Source organism: Arvicola amphibius, chromosome 5 (genome assembly GCF_903992535.2).
Source record: "Arvicola amphibius chromosome 5, mArvAmp1.2, whole genome shotgun sequence".
Taxonomy (NCBI): Eukaryota; Metazoa; Chordata; class Mammalia; order Rodentia; family Cricetidae; genus Arvicola; species Arvicola amphibius.
The window spans coordinates 142432225-142440411 of NC_052051.1; the positions used below are offsets into that span (position 1 = coordinate 142432225).

Genomic DNA, 8187 nt, shown 5'->3' on the forward strand with positions numbered 1-8187 from the left:
CAATTATGGGCTAACATAAGTTATAAGAGTTAATAAGAAAAGCCTGAGCGACTAGGCCATCTAGTTTATAACTAATGTAGCGCTCTGTGTGTTTCTTTGGGGCTGATCGGCTGTGGGAACAGGCGAGACAGAAACCTCTTTCAACAATCTACCAAGTGCTAGGCTCATACACACGTGCAGCCCTGCCAAGCTGGACTTGTAGCTGGTGTTAATGAAGCCTGTTAAAGGAAGCGGAAGGATGCCAAGCTAACAGGCCTTGTTAGGTCCAGGATTCTTGTGACCACTTCACGTCTACTCTCCCTGGTTTTGCAGAAAAGCTCTTTATACCCACAAGGGATACCTGCACACTCTGACTCCAGTGTGCCCCCACTGACCTCTATGGAGAAATTCCCACCACAGACTTTAGAGGGAGCCTCTTTCTGCAGTCAGAGGAATAAAGTCTGACCATTTGGCCACACTGGGCAGAGCCCATCAACTTACCGAGCAACAAGACCAGGGAAATGACCAGAGTAAGGAATGAAAGAGTGCCTGGCCAGCCTTTCTACTTCCTACTTCTTTCTGCTGCGGAATGGACGAAGAGCCCAAGTACTTTAGGAGTCTAGGAAGCTTCTCCTGGGAGGAGAGCGTTACAGTAACCCTTTCTGTCTTGTCTGACCTTAACCTTAGCCAGCTAGACTCTCCCCACCCGCTGGTGATCTCACTTTCCTGACTGGTGTCAGGTACTTCAACTCCTCCCTGCTGGCCTTAGAGGCTTGGCTCCATAGACTTTATTTAAGGGCTCTCCATTTGTGAAGTACAGGTTAAGTCTTAATTACTTTCAGATGTTCTTTTGCTCCACCACGTTGGATTCCGTGTCATTCATGTTTTGCTAGTACTTTGTGCTGAACACTTATTTTAAAATGAATCTTCTAAATCCTAATAAACTGGCTCCTCATTACCAGGACAAACAATGCCACCGCCATTGGTCATCGTTCTTCCCCACCCCCATCCTGCCCAGTCCTTAGGTCTCTCTGGCTCCCCGGGAGTCTTGCTTCTGTGCCTCTCTGTACCTTGTGCACAGAGCCCTTCTGCTACTTTCATGCTGATCTCAGACTTCTGCAAATTGCCAGCTCCATCATGTGTTCCTGTCGTTAAGGCCTACTCTGCTAGTCTTAAACCCAGACAGCACAAAGCGAAAATCTTGGAGCAGAGAAAAGAATGCCAAGTAACTCTGTTTAGAAAGATGCCGTTAGAGTTAGTTAAATTAAATATTCCGGTATAAAACAAGCCTAGAGATAATAATGAGATGTCTCCATGGGCTCCTCAAAAAGAAAAAGAAAGAACAAAAAAGCTGTCTTAGGTTGCTATAAGGATATGAGAAGCAAATCTCTTTCTTTGATAGGAGAGATGCAGAAGTCACTGAGAGGCAATTGTCTTTTGAAGCTACTCACCCAGTTTCTGCCCTCCCTTGTCCTGCCCCTGGCCTGAGGGCGATCCCCCCACAAAGGCTGGTGGCTCTGTGCAATCTCACAGTCCTTTTGCTTTGTAGGAGCTGATGTGAGGTTTCATTTCAGCAATATGTTCTTGTTCTGGGGGCTCTGGGGCCCCACTTTAGGACTTAGACTTACAACTAGGGCAGTGCATAGGAATTTAGTAAACAGTGTAACAGTGTTGCTCAACGGGTGACTGAGTGAGCAGAAACCCTTCACTCCTCCTGGGATTGCAGAGAAGGAGGTCCCTTCAATAGTCTTGCTCAAGGCCTTGCTCTCAGCAGCTCTGTGTACCCGTTCCCTGTTCTCATACCTTTTGGACTTTGTATATTGCGGGACAGCCAGGCAAGCAAAGCGGTGAGTGTATGCATGTTCTGAGTGATTATCACTTTGGGGAACATCTGGCAATGAATATGCTTAGCTCTTATTTATGCTGTGCCCCAAGGAGCTGCCCCAAGCTAGAGAAGGACTGAAAAGCAGAGGAGGTGTGCATTGTCACCGAGCCACACAGTCATAGGTGTGTGGCAGTGGTAGCATTGCTCCGAGCGGCAGGGAGCCATCATGTGCCAACTCCCTGGTCTTTTGGCAGAAAAGCTCTCCTGTTTTTAAACATAGAAAGGATCATTCAGGAAGAGGTGAAAGGGAATGATTTTATTCTCATCTCTTGCTCCACTAGTGAAACCATGTTGTAACTCTTGGGTGGAGTTTGGTAATCATTTAAAGACCAACAGAGAAATGAATAAATTCATTAGTAGGGGGGAGGTTTCAGGTAGATGAGGCAGTAGTACACTTTATTTTTTATATTTTAATTAAAAATAAGCTACTTAAGAAGGATGTAATACCATAGTTAAGAGGCTTTGGAAGCATTGTGATGTAACGTTTTCTTATGTATGTTCTTAGCTGTTCTAGTCACGGTCCAAAGCACGAAAGGAGATAAGAAATTTGTACAATATGTACTTACCTTCAGCTCTGAAGGAGGATCTTTCTGGCCACGATGACCGAGAAGGAATGAGCTTTGAAGAAGAGGAAGCAAACAACGCTTGAGCTTTGAAGACAAGCAAGCAAATGATTCTTGGACCAGGAAAGGCCGGAACATATGCATCACTGGGAGACAGCTACTTGTTGTCATAACCTTGAGTAAATGTCACTTGAAGTGAACTGCATACTTCTGGTAACACAGAGCTGGAGAGGCTGAAGGAAAGAATCTGATGAAGGCAGTATTCCTGGCTCTCGAGAGAGAAGATTCTTTTGAGTGTTCCTGAAAATGTCTATAGCAGATTGTGGAATTGTAATCTTTTTCATTTTAAATGTCATTTTAGAATTGCGTTTAATTATTCAAGGAAGGAATTAAAAAGTTGGAATTTTCAGGGAATTGTTCTGGAGGAACAATTGTTTTAAAGTTGCAAATGAACTTCCCAAGAGCTCCGTCTTGTCCACATTTGACTCCTTAACCTCATTGAGAATAAGAAAATAACCCCGTCATTCATATTTCATAAGACAAACAAGGGGCAAAAGGGACTTGTGTGCTCAAGAGTACCTGATGGGGCTTGGGATAAGATAAAAAAGAAACCCCAATGTTTTCTGCATTGCTAGTTCTTCTCTGCCTAAAACCACCTACTAATGGTTCACCATTTAAAGCAAAATTGTTCAGTTTGGGGGACTGCAATGTTATTTTCTGTTTGCCAAGGTCTTCGGGGAAGGACTGCTTTTGATAAAAGCCACATGACTGAGAAGTGTGTGTCCATGTGTGTGTTAGAGACTGAATCCTGGGCCCCACAAATTCTAGGTCTGTACTCTACCGGGAGGCACATGTCTAAGTCCATCCTGAATTTTAAGTGTGGACTGGGTCATGATTTGGTTGGAGCTGGATTTATAGACTGAGATGCTGATGGACGAGCTCTATGACCAGGGCTACAATGGCATCACTATTTTACTTATAAATTATACTAATTAATTCCTGTTTACTCTCAAGATGGGACTGAACAAGAGAAAGGCAGGAAGGACATCATGGCATTCCTGCATGCTGATTTTCCCACCACCCTATTCAAAGTTAATAGCTTCCTCGTGGAAAAGGAAAAGAAGAGTAGAAAACAGAGAAAGACTAGAACAGGGACCAGTAGGACAAAGGGAGAGGTAGGAGGGGGGGGGGGCATGGCTATTTTAACAGTGGACAGAATTCTGGGGATCAGAATGTAACTAACATATGTTTATGCTGAAATATGCTGTTGAGCCAACAATAATTTATGTAGTGTTTTCTATGTTCTAGCTGTGGTCATTACTCTTAGGTTTTACATATGTGGGCATTTTGTCTTCATAGCATGGAGGCTGGGGGTACAATTCAGTGATGCTTGCCCAACATATTCAAGGTTCTGAATTTTATCCCCAGCACCACATTTTAAAATCTCCTGAATTTGATCCCCAGCATCAGATTTTTCAAATCTTTTGCAACACGTGTGAGGTAAACTTTACTGAATATTATGATGTGGCGGAGACCATAATAAGCATTTCTGATTTTGTTCTAAGGATGAGAAGAAGCTACTGGCCTTTAGAAAGCAGATGATTCAAAGTGTTTCTTTGGCTGCTTGTGGAGGGTACACTGTAGGGATAAGAGAGTGAAGGGGAGTGGAGGGGAGAGGTAAATCTTCATGGGGTGTGCTGAAGGAGAGAATGGCAAGTGGGAAAATGACACCAGACAGAAACCTTTCAGACTTAAGTTTTGTTTTTAAAATAGGGCTGGAGATGTAGCTTAGTGGTCGTGAGTGTAGACTCCTCTCACAGAGTTAGAGGCTAGGGTCCCAGCACCAAAATCAGGCCATTCCCAATCCATTATAATTCTTGCTCCAGGGTCTGATTTCTTCTTGTGGCCTTCACAGGTATTCATGTGTACATACATCCATACAGATACATAATTAAAAATAAAAGCAAATATTTAAAATAAAAATTATGAGTGTTAAAATTCTCCACCTGCTTCTTATGTGTTTATTTATTCTTTGAGAATTTTTTTTTTTTTTTTTTGGTGTGAAAAGACAAAGACATTTATTTCAGATGCCAGGTGGGGAGGCACAGGGCAAGCTTGCATTTACTGGACACACGTGGAAGTTTGAATTTGGCAGTCAAAGCCTCCGGTCCCTTTTCCAGCTTCTGTGCAGTTTCTCCAGGGCTCATAGGGCTGTTCTTCTCTCCAGGTTCTGTTTGATCTCAGCTGTCTACTCCCTGTAGAACCTCTCTGCTTTCTTGTTGAACTTGGCGTTCCTCTCATTGATGTAGTCAATGTCAGCATCGTCATTGTAAGGACGTCTTTGGCTGTATTTGCCTCTCTTTTCAATTTGCTTTTCCAGATCTAAAACCATTCTGTCGATTTCCTCTGAGGAAGGCACATGCGTCCCATGGAGAAGACTGTTAGATGTTGGGAAAAAATCTTCTCCATGTTTTTCTCTCTGCCGCTCATAGCTTTCCATGTCAGGCTTGATCTGCTTGGTCAGCAGGCGATACTGGCGTAACTGGGCGGCAGCATAATCTGAAAAGCCCAAGTCAGGGTTCTTCCTCATCTTCCTCCTCTCCCATCTCTCTGCGTCCTCTGCACTGATCTCCAGCAGCTTCACCTTCTCGTAGTCCTCCCCTCTCGCTGCACACTCCTTTTTCTTTTCTTCCTCCTGCAGCTCCCACTCCAAACGCGCTTTCTTTGCTTCCCAGTTTGCAGGCAACTTAAGTCTTTTGTCTTCTTCCACAACTTCTGGTGATTTAACTTGCGAGCTTCATTCCGCTTCAAATGCAGCTCGCGGAACTGCGCAGTCTTCTGCGCCACCAGCTCCTCGGCCGCTGAGGGCCGGTCTTCCGCGATGTCCGCGGGCACTTCAACTTCAGTCGCAGCCGCCATTAGAGCCTTCTTTCCTTCTTTGAGAATTTTATGCTGCATATTTTTGGCACTTTCTATCCCTTATCCTCCCAGCTCCCTGCAAATCCACGTTCTTTCTCTTTCTAAGAGAAAGAAAACCATGTCTCTTGTTTGTGCTTTGAAAAATTCTAGAAAATACAAGTCTGTGCCAGGTGTTTGTTCTAATGTAAAACTCAGTGCTTTGTCTTTGGGGGGGGGGGGACGCCATTAATAGATATTAGGGACCAGGTCAAAGTAAACAGAAGATGTACAATGACCTCTGTCTCATGATGTCCTATTTAGGGTCCCAGACAGAGGTAGTGATTGATCAAGGCAAGGTGACAAGTTTTGTTCAAATGGGCAGTTACTCCCTGATAGCTTTATAGCTGCCTGCGTAGAAAAGAAAATCTTGTGCATGCTATCACAGTTCCTATGTGTCCTGCTCTGTATGGAAAAATACCATCTGCTTAAAGTCTGTCACTGCTCTGGTTCTTATAACCTTTCTGCCCCCTCTTCTACAAGGATTCGCAAGCCTTGCGGGGAGGGTGTGATAAGGGATCTCATTTGGGGCTGAGTACTACAAAGTCTCTCGCTCTCTGCGTGTTGTTGTTTGATTGTGGATCTCTGTGAATTGCCATCTACTACAAGAAGCTTCTCAGAGGAAATTTGAGGAATTCGCTAATTTGTGGATGTAGCAACATGCCGTTACAAGTTGTTTTATTGCTATGTTCATTTAACAGATTAATAGTAGTAGGATTTCCCACAGAGACCATGATCTAGCTAGTCTCAGGTTCTTAGCCTCAATTACAATATCATGTATGCTTTCCATTTCATGGAGCAGGCCTTAAAAAAAATCCAGTTAAAAAGTGGTTGGTTACTCTTTTAACATTTGGGCCATAAGTGGGCATTTACTGTGTACAGGCTGATATTGTGGCTCAAAGGGTTCATAACCAGGTGCAGATGATTCCTTTTGTCCTCCAAAAAGCACATAGAGCTTATTACAGCATTATAAACACTAGCCAGTAGGTGTAAAGTAGTTTCCAGTTGACTACTAGCTAGATTTCTCCATGTTCTATGCCGTTGTATATGTGGTGTCTCCAGTAAGACAACCTTACTTTGAAGTTGTAGAAGGTAGAAAAAGATTGAGTATCTCTTTGGCCAACGGCTCCAAAAGATATAAACCTTTTGTTGAAGGAGCGGCCGGGCCGCTTTTGTGTCATCCAGCTAACTTTATCCAAAATAATTATATGGAAACTGTATTTTTTAAAATATTGTCTGACCCATTAGTTTAGCCTCTTATTGGCTAATTTTTTTTAAATCTTGTTTTAACCCATATTTAGTAATCTGTGTAGCATCACGAGGGGTGGCTTACCAGGAGAGATCTTAACCTGTGTCTCTCTCGGAGAGGAGAGGCATGGTGACTGTGTGAAGCGTCTGTCTGACTTTGTTGTTGTTGTTGCTGCTGTTTTTTTTTTTTTTTTTTTTTTTTACAGTTTTGTTTTGTCTACTTTGCCTACCTAATTTTTTGTCCTATTAAAGGGCCAAGGCAGTTTTTTTATTTTTTATTTTATTTTATTTTTTTGGTTTTTCGAGACAGGGTTTCTCTGTGGCTTTGGAGCCTGTCCTGGAACTAGCTCTTGTAGACCAGGCTGGTCTTGAACTCACAGAGATCCGCCTGCCTCTGCCTCCCGAGTGCGGCAGTTTTTTTATTAACCAATGAAAGTAACACATAGACAGATGACCCTCCTCCATCACCCTTTGCTGGTGCTGGAGCAGGGGCAGTGGTTGTCTAACATCATATAATGTTGGCTGAAGTACTATCTCTTTCATTCTATCAAGATAATGTTTTGATATGCACATACACGATAAACTGATTATAATAGATAGCAATCAAATGATTCTTCCCCCTGCAAGTCACCTTTTTTTCTCGGCAGTGAGGACTTCACTTTTTCTAGTAAAGCTATTTTTAGTTTTTAAAATATTGTTTGGATTTTATTCATTTATTTATTTTTATTTTATTTTTTACTTCTTTGAAAAATAGATTTTTCCCCTCATAATAATATATCTCCTACGAGTGCCGCTTCAGTCTCTGAGAGGTCATATGTACATCAGCCCTTGCTGTGTGTAGAAGGCCTCGATTTCTTGGTGTCCTCCATCCCCTCTGGCTTTTATACTCTTTTTGTCTCCCCTGCTGCAAAGTTCTGTGAGCCCAAAGGGTAGGGATTTGATAGAGGTATCCCATTTTGGGTTGAATGTTACAAAGAGTTTCAATCTCTGCACATTGTCAACTTTTGGGTCTCTGTATTTGTCCCCATCTGCTGCAGGAGGAAGCTTCTCTGATGATGGCTGAGTAAGACACTGACCTATCAATATAGCAGGATGTCATTAGGAGTCATTGTATTGCTATTGACTTTTAGTAGAACAGCAATATTTGGTATTACCCTAGGTTTCTGTGCTATCTAGTCTCAGGTTCTTGGTCACACAAGCAGTGTCAGGAATGGGTTCCATTTTGTGGAGTGGACATTAAATCAAGTCAGACATTGGCTAGTTACACCCCCACGCTTCATGCCACCATTGCCTTAGCAGAGTTTGCAGACACTGAAGTTTGTAGAGCAAAGGTTTCGTGGCTGGGTTGGTATTTACATTTCTCTTTTTATACCTTCCTGTACCAAAGTCACTAGAACGTCGGGGTGAAGGCTCAATGTAGGCACAAGCTCACTTATGTTCAATGAGTTGTGTAGGTGCTGTCTTTAGCAAAGAGGCCTTGCTATCAGTTTGTGGAGAGCAGCATATAATCTAGGTAACATCCTGTCTTGTGTGGGGGTTCCCATGGGACCTATTTGG

The 8187-nt window shown here is 43.0% G+C and overlaps 1 pseudogene; it reads right to left on the reverse strand.

Moving 5' to 3' along the window:
- Positions 1–4630: 4630 nt before the first annotated feature.
- On the reverse strand, positions 4631–5346 carry LOC119815804 (annotated as a pseudogene).
- Between the last annotated feature and the right edge of the window lie 2841 nt (positions 5347–8187).